Source organism: Neofelis nebulosa, chromosome 1, assembly GCF_028018385.1.
Source record: "Neofelis nebulosa isolate mNeoNeb1 chromosome 1, mNeoNeb1.pri, whole genome shotgun sequence".
Classification (NCBI taxonomy): Eukaryota; Metazoa; Chordata; class Mammalia; order Carnivora; family Felidae; genus Neofelis; species Neofelis nebulosa.
The window spans coordinates 135,206,679-135,218,713 of NC_080782.1; the positions used below are offsets into that span (position 1 = coordinate 135,206,679).

The following is a 12,035-nucleotide window of genomic DNA, read 5'->3' on the forward strand; positions in this document are numbered from 1 at the left end:
ATTGATAATGTGCTCATGGTCACATAGCTGGAAACATGTAAAATCTAGTCTTCATAGTTCCATTGTCCACGCTGTTAACCATGATGCCTTAGCGTCTCTAATATTGAATAGGATAGCCTGTAAACAATCCATTAGAAACTCAGGGTGATCATTTTCTGTTTTTCTCTACATCATTTTATTTATTTTTATTTTTAAAAAATGTTTATTCATTTTTTGAGAGAGAGAGAGACCGACTGCGAGCAGGGGAGGGGCAGAGAGAGGGAGACACAGAATCCGAAGCAGGCTCCAGGCTCTGAGCTGTCAGCACAGAGCCCGACGCGGGGCTCGAACTCACGGACCGTGAGATCATGACCTGAGCCAAAGTCGATTGCTCAACCGACTGAGCCACCCAGGTGCCCCTTTAATTTTTTTTAATGTGTATTTATTTTTGACAGAGACAGAGACAGAGCATGAGTGGGAGAGGGGCACAGAGAAAGGCAGACACAGAATCCGAAGCAGGCTCCAGGCTCTGAGGTGCCAGCCCAGAGCCCGACACAGGGCTCAAGCTAGGTTAACAGCGAGATCCTCACCTGAGCCGAAGCTGGAGGCTTAACTGACTGAGCCACCCAGGCTCCCCTGCTCCATGTTATTTTATTAAGAAAACATGGTAGATGATAATAAATAAAGAAGTCATCCAGTCCTACGAATCATGATGTATTCTTCATACTTCAAACCGGACTAAGCATTTGAATCGCTGTCTCTGTTACAAAGGTATTGGTAATTTATTGTTGCGGAATAGGAAAAGCATTCCTGTGTTTCTTCTCTACTAAACTCTTCTGACGCCAGCTGTGTGAGTTATGTGACACAAATTGGCTAGAGTTAGCATAGTCCCCACAGGTTAAGAGCTCCACGTTACCAGACTGCCCCCACTTCAGATGCTAATCACAAGTAGCGGGTCCCCAGGTTACTCTCAACTACTGTCTGACTCCCCTATATAACCAAGAGCTTCCCGTGACACGATAATGATTTTGAAAGCCAGAAGTTCTGACTTGGTATAAAAGCCTGGCCCTGCTGATTCGAAGCTCAGTAATTCAAGTATGAAACTTAATCCGAACTGCAGTTTTATCATCTGTAAGTGGATCCTAACACTGCAGGTTTGTGGTAAAGATAAAGTGGAATAGGGCATATAAAAGTACTCAGCAAATGACTGGCACTTGATAGACGTAGGTTTGCCTTTTTCTTTTGCATAATTGGGAGAGATCGAGACCCCAAGACAGAGGAGAAATGTTATATGCCCCCAACTTCCTTAAGTTACCTGGCCTGCTCAAAATTATAGGACTAGAAAGAGATGTCTTGTCTGTAAAAGCTATGTCTGGAATAACCAAGGTATATCTATATAAGAAGAAAATTTCTCTGAACTTCTGGAAAGTTTACAGACAATGCTGTTACAATTAGCAGTTCTCCATGTATTCTACCATTTTCTAATGGTCTTTAAGAGAGGGTGTTTTCTCCCTAAAATGTTTGTCAATACTTCAAGGGATATTCTTTGGGTTCTTTTGTGTTCTTTACTGTTACTAGTAGTTTCCAGCTAATGTCCATTTTTATAAAAAACTGGGGTGTGTAGCCTGACATACAAATGGGTTGTTAGAATGTATTAATTTACACGTGAATCCTACTAACATTAATCCTACTAACATTATACAAATGTGATTGCATTAGTTATACTTTTAATTGCCCTGATTGAAAAGAAAAATAAAATCCACAAAAACTAAACTATCCATTAAGGTCACAGTGGCCATGGCACTCACAACCCCTGGTATCGTTCTGGGTACTCTCCACCCTTGCTTGTACAAGAAATCGCAGCTTTTTGGAATTCAGTGATTTCCAAGTCTCGAGAGCTACAAAACAGACTTCTAGGCTGGGGGAGAACAGGCACCCTTTCGCTGAATGCTTGACATCTCAACTCAAAAAAGTAACCTAGTAGCCGTTAAACAGCCACTTCTTTCCCATCGCAACATTTTTATCTAAAGATAGTATAACAAGCACAGAGTAAAAGGTACTCAGGATGGGAGAGCCTGACCTACAGAATCAATACTTAATGGTAGGAGCATGAAAGGAACATTGCCAAGACAAAAAAGCCCAGCAAACCCAAAGGTTTTCTAATTAATGGTCTTAAAGTCTAAAAGTAAGTAATTAAATGGGCAGTGGACTATGTGGGAACAGAAACACCAGGGCAGGAAGGGCTCATGGTCACATTGTGGCTGTGGTGATTCCGGACAGTCCCAGGAGGAATCTGCTGCTTCTCAGGTAAAGGACTTTGTCATGTTTTCTTTTGAGGAGACTGTGAGCCCCAGTTGTGTCCAGGTAAAAATAATCCACATTTAGTCGCTTTCTGCTTTGATTTCCATTCACCTCCCAATTACGGATGTGCGTTCCAACACTGGGAAAGAGGCATCCGAGATAGGAGATCTGACATCCACCAAGACACTATAATACTCATGAACATTTACACAACTAATCACGTTGCTTTAATATAAGTTGAGGCTGTTAGATATTCAGGGGAGAATCGGCAAATCCATAATTGTACTGAGAGAATTTAATATAAATGTCTTAGAAACTGTTTAAGACGGTAAGGTCATAGAGGATTTGAGGTTTATCATAACAAGACTGGATGTTTAAGCCAAGAAATCGAGAATATACATTACTTTCAGAAACTTATTAGAACTTCACAAAAATTGACATAGTTAGACCAGAATAATCTTCAGTAATCAAAAAGCAGAAATTAGACCACATTCTTGTGCTATGAAGCAGTAATTTTATAAAATACCTAGAGGGAAAGCCTATGAAAATTGAAATTAAAAAAATACTTCTCTTGGAGCACCTGGATGGCTCAGTCATTTGAGCTTCTGACTCTTGATTTTGGCTCAGGTCATGATCCCAGGGTTGGGGCCTGCTCAAGATTCTCTCTCTCTCTCTCTCTCTCTCTCTGCCCCTCTCCCTTACTCTCTCTCTCTCTCTCTCTCTCGATTTAAAAAAAAAATAAAAACTTTTCTCAATGATGCAAGTTAAAGAAAGAAGCTAAAACTGAAGAGGATATTTTCCTCAAAATAAACTGTGATGTTTTAGTCTGAAAGCAGAAAAATAGACCGAAAGAGCAAAGCCCAGAAGCAAGCACATGGGTTTTTGAGCCGCTGGGGGAAGAATGCGTAACTCCAAATGGCTACCCATTTGGAAAAGGAAAGAAAGCTGTAGTTCCTTCTGACACTGTGTGCAAAAATTAAGTTTGTCTGGATCACAAAGCTATTTTTTAAACCACAATAACATTAGAAGGAAATTTAGGAGACATTTGTTGTAATATTATAAAGAGGGTGGCCTTCTTTAGAAAGCTACATATTTTCAAAGTCATGAAGAAAAAGATTTGCTTATATAAAAATGTAAAACAACACTTTTATAAGTATGAAAAACAACAGTCTGGGAGAAACTATGATTTCCAGTATACAACAGACAATGGGAACATATTCAGGATATTTAGAGTACCTATGAATAAATAATTACTTGTGGTGAGAGACTGCATATACAGACAGAAAGGTTAGACCCTAAATAAAAATAGAACTCTGTAGCAAACAGCCCAGGAAGTCGCTTACCCTGGCAGCACTTGGTGCAAAACAGCCAAAACTTGATTATTTATTAACTGACAGCTCTCTCATGTTTAAAATTTTTTTTTAATGTTTATTCATTTTTGAGAGACAGAGACCGAGCAGGAGAGGGGCAGAGAGAGAGGGAGACACAGAATCTGAAGCAGGTCCCAGGCTCTGAGCTGTCAGCACAGAGCCCAAAGTGGGGCTCAAACCCATGAACCGAGAGATCGTGACGTGAGCCCAACTCGGATGCTTAACCGACTGAGCCACCTAGGTGCCCTTAAGCTTCCCTAGTTTTAACCCTGCTCACACCCTTGGACCAATAGGAAAAAGCCAAATAGGTACCCCCAAGCAATCATATAAGATGCCCTACTTCTGATTAGCCCACCTGCAGCTTCCCCATGCCAACAACCTCCAATCAGGACTTATCCTATGCCTTCCCTCTTCCCCTGCAAGGATTTCCCTCTTCTTTGCCCGCCTTTGGGTCTCCGCTGAATGCAAGTGATGGTGGCTGGCTCCCTTGCTGTAGCAAATTCTGAATACATAGTCTCTGCTTGTTCTCATTTGGGGTGGGGGAGGGTCTTCATTTATTTCCACAATGGGAACTCACCCTATTCATTAACTTTCTACCTATATGAATTTAGAGAAAAAAAAACGTTATAAAGGCATATTCTTGATTACACATTGATTGAGGATGGGGGGAGGTGGTCTCAGAGATCAAGGGGTTTTCACTTTTTTCTTACACATATCTGTATGATTTCAAGACGGCCCAGTCCTGCGTTTGGGTGGCTCAGGTGGTTAAGCCTGTGACTCTTGATTTCACCTTAGGTCATGATCTCAAGGTTCGTGAGATCAAACCCCACACTGGGCTCCACGCTGAGCAAGGAGCCTGCAAGAGATTCTCTTTCTCCCTCTCTCTCTGCCTCTCCCCAACTCATGCACTTGCTCACTCACTCTTTCTAAAAAATTAATTAATTAATTAATTAATTAATTAAAAAATAAAGAAGTTCCAGACCTTTCTGTTGTGTTCTGGTGATAGCAAAGCTATGGTTCTATTGTCCCTCCAGTGGATCCTGTCAGGAGTAGAATAAAAGTAAACCTGACCCAAAACTACAGTTTAGGTCAAGTGGCAAGGTCCCAGAGCTTATCTCTGTCTGTGGCCCAGGGACACAGCAAGTCCACAGGACAGCATTTAAAGGGCTCAGCACACGCACTTTGCCATTTCACAACTCTCTAAAGCAAGCAATGAATTCTGATAGTCAGTGGCTCAGTGGGTTAAGCGACTGACTTCAGCTCCGGTCATGATCTCACAGTTCGTGGATTCAAGCCCCGCATCAGGCTCTGTATTGCCAGCTCAGAGCCTGGAGCCTGCTTTGGATTCTGTGTCTCCCTCTCTCTCTCTGCCCCTCCCCCACTCATGCTCTGTCTCTCTCTGTCTCTCAAAACTGAATAAACTTAAACAAACAAAAACAACCAACGCAGGAAGGGCTGATCACAATAGAGCCAGGGAGACCTGTATTTAACCTGTTTGACGTTTTTGTTGGGGTGGGTGAGGTTGGGTTTGAGATGTTTTCAGAATTTGCCAGAAAGGGAGCAGCAGAATCAAATGAACTAAAAACATCTGGACACTAGAGTCCTGAATGACTTTCCCCCAAAATACAGTGACAAAGGACAGGAAGCAGAGTCAGGCCCACAGGAGAGAGGGGCATCCTGTCTGGGAAGCCTGACGCTTCCAAAACCATTTCATTTGAGGAACACAGCTCCTAAAGGGCACACTGAGCACACGGCTCAGTGGTTTCGTTAGCAGAGTCTTCAAGTCATTGGTATCCGCTAGCGTTTCCAGAGGTTTCCAGCAGCCGAGGCTACTTTTGTTTACCGACAAAAAAAGAAATGCCCAAACAGGGATGTGGTGTTGTGTCCGCATTTGAAATATTCAGTCCTGGCTGTGTACCTTTGTGACTACCTGAATAACTCGAGGCGGAGCTAATGTTTGTGAGCGAAGCCTAGGCACCACACAGAAGAGAGAACCAAAGGTTGGTTCTTAAAGATGAAGGTCCATCCAACGAAGATGGGCAGTACGTGTGATCAGAAGTTATTTCTTTCCCACATTTTGCTCTAAGTAGGGTGTATTTTCTTACTTTTAAGGATGAATTAACCTTCATTGACTGATCAACACTGACATTTTGGTCTGATTTGTGTTTATTTCCTTTTACAGTGTCTATACATTCTTCTGTCCATTACCCACCACGATATCAGCTGATAGGCTGCCATTATCCAAATACCGTCCCTGCCCCAGTGTCACTTTCCTAAGCAACCCAAGGCAATTGGAATATTCTGTCTTACTAGCCCTCCAAACTTAGACTTTAAAAAAAATTATTCAAGGGGCACCTGGGTGGCTCAGTCGGTTAAGCGGCCGACTTCGGCTCAGGTCATGATCTCGCGGTCCGTGAGTTCGAGCCCCGCGTCAGGCTCTGTGCTGACAGCTCAGAGCCTGGAGCCTGCTTCAGATTCTGTGCCTCTCTCTCTCTCTCTCTCTCTCCCTCTCTCTCTCTGCCCCTTCCCCCTCTTGTTATCTCTCTCTCTCAAAAATAATAAATAAATGGTATTTTTTTTAAATATTTAAATATCAGCTAAAATCGAAGTCGTCTCAGCCTCTATTCCAGCCTAATGTCTTGAAGCAGATTTTTCTCCATTCAGATCATTTATTCTGAGAAGCAAAAATGTTAGAGAACATATTCTAATTCCAAAAACATTATCACAGATGTCAGTGACAAAGTTACTAGGAAATAACTATAAATTCTTGGAAGGCAAACTTGAAGCAATTTGTCTCCTGTAGAATCTCGATGAGTTGCAGTTTGTAATTTATGAAGATGTTTTCCAGCACCAGGACATTGTAGTTTAGTGAATAATAACCCAGTAGCAAAAAAATATTGAAAAACAGATTACAAAATAGTGCAGAAAAGTACTTTTAGGAACTTTACAAGTAAAGGTGACTTGGAGACGTTATGGAAACATTCCATGAGGCTCAGACAGATTGGTTCTTCTCTTCTTCATGTACTTCCAAAAATACAAATGTTTAACAAATCAATTACAACAATTTAGAAGTCTAGGCTCCTGATTTCTATATATAACTAAAGACTACAGCTGAAAGGCAAAGTTTCCTTGGGGTTACTTCTAACTGAAAGTGTATGGATGGAGTTTAGGATATGTTTTTTTGTTGTTTGTTTGTTTGTTTGTTGTTTACCTAAAAGATGTTTCTGACTTCCATTAATCCACATTAGTTAGTAGTCAAAGAACAACTCTGAGATAAACATTAGCACCAATTGTAAAATATGTTCCTCCTTCTGTCCCCCAGACAAGACCCAAATTTACTGCTGTGATAATTCTATGTCAGGGGCTTTTCCAGATCTTGTGTTTCCTGGAGAGGACAAGGCCTTCTCCCTGAGAGCAGATCTGAGGACTGTGGGATCATATTACTTATCAATTGTGTTTATATCATCCACCTAAATATTCTCCAAATAGAGGAGAAATGTTAACTCCTGAGCATCAAAGTAATCATTTTAAGTCTTTTATGAAACAATAAGTTCCTTTAGACCCTAAATCCCTATTTCCTCTCAAACACGTAACAAGTTGATATCATGGAAAGAGGAGTGTTATACCCCCAAATTTCATTCGTTGAAAGTCTAACCCCTGATAGCTCAGAATGTGGCTGTATCTGGAAATGAGGTCTTTAAAGAGGCGATTATGTTCGAGGTCCCTGGGTGGCTCAGTCAGTTAAGTGTCCAACTCTTGGTTTCAGTTCAGGTACGATCTCATGATTCGTCAGTTTGAGCCACACATCGGGCTCTGCACTGACAGCATAGAGCCAGCTTGGGATTCTCTCTCTCCCTCTCTCTCTGCCCCTCCCCACTCTCTCTTGCACACACCCATGTGCACATGCACTCTCAATCTCACTCTCAATCTCTCTCTCAAAATTAATAAATAAACATTTTTAAAAACAAAAATAAAGAGGCGATTAGGTTAATCTGAGGCTATCAGCATGGGCCCTAATCCAATACAACCAACGTCCTTATAAGAAGTTATTAGCACAAGGACATGCTATCCAGGAAAGCCTGTGTGAACACATAGGAGAAGACAGCCACTTGCAAACCAAAGAGAGAGGCTTCGGAGGAAAACACCCTCGCTGACATCTTGATCTCGAACTTCCAACCTCTAGAATTAGAAGAAAACGAATTTCTGCTGTTTAAGCCACCCAGTCAGTGGTACTTTGTTACAGCAGCCCTGGGTGACTAATACAGAGGCCAAGCCCTAGATTCATGGCCCACAAGTGCACTTTCCTTGGGGAGTGACTTAAACCCTCAAGATATCAGGGTATGTATCCCCAGCGTGGACACAGTGCTTTCATCAAACCTCCTAACAGTTTTATGGTTTTAAATTCTCTCTCTACGTGGCTAAGTCTTCATATCTATGTCCTGCCTTTTCCCTAATTCTATACCTGCTGCCATCTGCCCTCTCACATCTCCACCAGTGAGTCTAATGAGCATCTCAGATTTCAAATCTCCAAAGCAGAACTCCTGGTATTCTCCACAAAAACAGAATTCTCCATAGTGGAAATTCTAACATTCTGCTTGTTCAGGTCAAAATCTTAAGAGTCATGCCTCACTCCTCGTTTTCTGATGCCCCACATAAAATTCATCACCAAACCCTATCATCTCTACCTTCAAAACACATCCAGCTTCATGAATTGAGAGAAAGATCAATGGAATTGACTAGAAAGTCCAGGAATTGATCTACTTTCAAACAAAAACACCAAGAACAAAATCAAAAGACAAGTGTCAAACTGCAAGATAATGTTTGCAACATAGATCTCAGAAAAAAAAAAAAAGGCTATCATCTCTAATATACAATAAATGTTTTAAATGTTGATTTATTTTTAGAGAGAGAGGCAGGGATAGGGGCAGAGAGAGAAGGAGAGACAGAATTCCAAGCAGGCTCCATGCTGTCACCATAGAGCCTGACGTGGGGCTCGAACTCATGAACCATGAGATCGTAACATGAGCAGAAATCAAGAGCTGGACGCTTATTGACTGAGCCACCAAGGCCCCCTACGGTAAGTTTCTTTAATTGACAGAAAATATTCTATAGAAAAATCAGCAAGAGATATGAACAGATGATTCACAAAGTGGATCTAAAAATGTCTGTTAAAACCATATGAAAAGATGTTCCATTTAGCAATAAGCGGAGTACAAATTAAAACTACACTGAGATACTATTTCTCATTCAACAGACTGGCAAAAATTCAAGAGCTTGACGATACAGTCTCTTGGTAAGGCCTTGGGGAAACAGGCACTCTCATACATTGCTGCTGGGAACATAAAATGATATCACCCCAATGGAGGACAAGTAACAAAATTACAAATGGATTTGCTGTTGACCCAGCAGGTCTCACTTCTGGGGATGTATCCTGAAGATACACATTCATCGATACAAAATATGCACAGAGTTACTCGTTTTCAGCATTACTTATAATTGTAAAACGCTGGTAACTTCCTAAATGTCCAAGTAGGAGATTAATCAGATAAACTATTGTGCTACACCCGGTGGGAGTCTATTCAACTGTGATTTCCAGGAGATATTAGCAAGTGGAAAAAAAAGCGAAGTACAAAAGACCATATTTAAAATGCCAAAATTTTCGGGGCGCCTGGGTGGCGCAGTCGGTTAAGCGTCCGACTTCAGCCAGGTCACGATCTCGCGGTCCGTGAGTTCGAGCCCCGCGTCAGGCTCTGGGCTGATGGCTGAAAGCCTGGAGCCTGTTTCCAATTCTGTGTCTCCCTCTCTCTCTGCCCCTCCCCCGTTCATGCTCTGTCTCTCTCTGTCCCAAAATAAATAAAAAAATGTTGAAAAAAAAAAAAAATTTTAAAATGCCAAAATTTTCATAACAAAGAAGAGAAAATAAGAAAGTATGCACCTGTTTTCTTATCCTTACCTCCCCCCCCAAAAAAAATCAAACAAACAAAACACACAGGAATAATAAAAACCCAGAAAATAATGAAGCTGGTGGTCCATAAGGCAGGGATGGTAAAGGGAGACAGGAGGGGGCGACATTTCTCGGAGTATATCAGTTTGCATGGTTTTGGGTTTCCAAAGCATCTTAATATCCTACCTAGTTGAAAATGGAATTAAATCAATATGAACAGAAAAATAAAATTGACACTGGAAGCAAATTGAAACAAATGAATCTAACTGTAGGGCAAATGAATACACAGCAGGAAGGAAGGAAGGAAGGATGAAGGGAGGGAGGAGGAAGAGAAGGTTAAGGCCTTATCTCTGTGGCCTCATCACATACTACTCACTCACTCAGCTCCAGATACTTGGACCCTCCCGCTGTTCCTTAAACATGCCAAGCAGCTCCCACATGTGGGTTTACACGCGTTTACCTTTCTTCTCATTTACTTTAGGATTCTGGTCACAGGTCACCCTAATTGAGCGATCTTGCCTGCCTACCACACTCTTCTTCCTCTTTCGATATACTGTTGTTTTCTCTAGCACTTTCTGAAAGATACTTATATACCTATGTAAGATATAGGTGGTGTGTGTGCGTGCGTGAGTGTGCGTGGGTGTGTGTGTGTGGTGTGTGTGTGTATAAAAACCGGGCACATAGGTAGTGCTCAGTGACTATTTGGCGAAAGAATGGATGGTATTGTTGGGCCACGTGAATGAGCGCAGATCTGAAGGCCCAGACGCTGAACAAATGTTCTCATTCTTCACACACCATTCTTTGCTTTGGGGATTTCCATTTTAAAGCCTAGAACCTAAAAACCAGTCAAGAAATTCAGCTAAAATAGCAGGGGGAGATGTGTTCTGCCTCTAGCTCTTTGTGACTAATCAACTCAGCTTCAAGGGCCCCGAGGAGCTATTTTTCTCTCTACTATAGCAATTCCATTTAAAATGGTAATCCCAGGTCTCATTTTGTATTTTCTCCCGTACAAGGATGTGAAGGTCACCCATTTAGAAAACTCTTCAGTTGATGTGAAATGCATTTAGAAGCAGCAACTAAGGCAATATAAAAGTGAAGATGAATTGAAGTTATTTATATTCAGTAAAAATGTGCCCGAGGAGTAAGGTAAGAAAAATCTGGTCTCTCCGGCAGAAATGCCTTATACATGGTTACAAAATACCCATGGGCCACCAACCACCAAACTACAGTTACAAACCTCACTTCTTTCCAGAAGCAGCTGGGGCAGGCAGCAGGCAGGATAATGAGGATGTGCCTGGGGCACTTCCAAACCAGAGGCATCAAAGAGGTTGAGAAAAACCTTGAAATGATTATAGATATTGATGGCACTGAAGTACTCACCTTTGGAAAAATAAGAAGTCAACTGGTTTGTTATGCTTATTTCCCAGTTTGGTCTTATTTTCCATTTGAATTCTAGAATAAAAAAGCATCTTAATCTTTTCTGGGCTTCAGGTTCTCAAGATGGTCATTCCACGCTTTTCTAGACACCCATTCAGGTCTCCTGCAAAAGTAAACTCCATCTTTCGTTGGTCTAAACCTTACCTTTCCCAGTCGTGTCTTCTCCTCTGACCCAATAGAGTGCTGACAATCTTGGTATTTTTCCAGAATAAAAATACTCAGACCTTGTAACTTCTTTTGGGGAGGGAGACAGGGGTTGCTGGTCACAAAGAAAAAACATAGTAACATTTGATTCCCTTAGATACATGCATTTACCTCGGTAGGACATCCTGGATGGAATCCTCATGCTAAAAATGGAACCACAGGTGTTTATAAGCAGTACAACAGATTCCAGAGGAAACCATATCAACAATGTGGGCGGGGCAAAACCACCGCTGCAGTTTTTAAAAAAATAATTATCTTTATGATAGTCTGGGTCACTCAATATCATTCTTTCAGAAGTCATTATAAATCAAACAAAAATAAGTTTAACAAAAACATTTCAACCATAATCTTCATGATTCAAGGATTTAACTTTTAATCTTTTTATAATACAATGTGTTCCAATAATTCATTTCACTTGCTCAGGATCATGTGTTTTTGTTTTGTTTTGTTTTGTTTTGTTTTGTTGTTTCTAACTCAAAATAGGTTTTTGTATCATTTCATAACACAGTGGTTTTCATACTGCTGGTCATGAAATCCATTTAGTGGGTCATAACAAGTAGTTTCTTAAAGAAACAGAATAAAATAGAAATATCACAGTACAGCTACAAGAAGGGAAATTAGTTTTCATTAAATTTTGTTTCAAAACTATGTAAATGTGTATGTATACTATGTATATATTTGGATACACTGTAAAATGTACCTCTTACTGTGGATTGCAACAACAAAAAAAGTGTTTTGTTTTGTTTACGGAAGGCATGAATTTAATATTTGCACTTAAAAATTTTTTTTTAATATTTATT

General features: G+C 40.9%; 1 long non-coding RNA gene across 1 annotated transcript in view; it reads right to left on the minus strand.

The window, feature by feature from the left end:
- LOC131516352 (uncharacterized) overlaps positions 1-12,035 on the minus strand; it is a 36,184-nt gene that overhangs the window by 7,672 nt on the left and 16,477 nt on the right. Inside the window, exon 2 of the long non-coding RNA XR_009264018.1 lies at positions 11,176-11,290. This is a non-coding gene — a long non-coding RNA (uncharacterized LOC131516352). The remainder of the gene's footprint in view (positions 1-11,175; positions 11,291-12,035) is intronic.